The sequence below is a fragment of the Octopus bimaculoides genome, chromosome 1 (assembly GCF_001194135.2).
Source record: "Octopus bimaculoides isolate UCB-OBI-ISO-001 chromosome 1, ASM119413v2, whole genome shotgun sequence".
In the NCBI taxonomy this organism is placed as follows: Eukaryota; Metazoa; Mollusca; class Cephalopoda; order Octopoda; family Octopodidae; genus Octopus; species Octopus bimaculoides.
Window position 1 is genome coordinate 170,984,023 of NC_068981.1, and position 659 is coordinate 170,984,681.

Here is a 659-nt window from a genome sequence, read left to right on the forward strand (position 1 = left end):
ATATATATATATATATACATACATATATATATATATGTACGATAGGCTTCTTTCAGTTTCTATTTACCAAATTTACTCACAAATTTACTACACAGCCACGCCTGCGCCTATTTAAAAATGGAACGCTTCACGAATTTGTGTGTCATCATTGCACAGGGGCCATGCTAATCTTTTCGTACCGTTCCAACCTTGAGCGATTAGCAACGCTAAAGAAGATAATCCTTCAGAAAACCGACTGTTAAAGTATTAAAAATATATTAAAAGCAATTTTCTGGCTTTGAGAGAAAAGCTGAAAATTAACTTCCTAAGTTTAATAATCACTGTTAGAAACTAGTTTTTCACTCCTCTAAGGAGAGAAAGGACGTAATAAGATGTACCATACATAACAGAACAACAGTATTTTATACCAGAGCGAATAAAGATTTATGACGATGAAGAATACATTCAGAGGAAAGTGATCGATGAGCTCGGTACATAGAACTGACTATCACTGTGGTAGATTTAGTAACAGATGTAATATCGTTCGAGGTAATATACCTGCAAAATAGCAAACCTAAAAGAGGTAGACAAAGGCACTCAGAAATAGTGGTCTCTTACACAGAGTACATAAAATAGAAATAGCGCAGTTCCTGTAGCAATTAATGCAAAGTGTTTTGAGA

General features: G+C 34.3%; 1 pseudogene; it reads right to left on the minus strand.

Moving 5' to 3' along the window:
• Positions 1-111: 111 nt before the first annotated feature.
• LOC128250134 (U6 spliceosomal RNA) lies at positions 112-209 on the minus strand (annotated as a pseudogene).
• Positions 210-659: the final 450 nt, after the last annotated feature.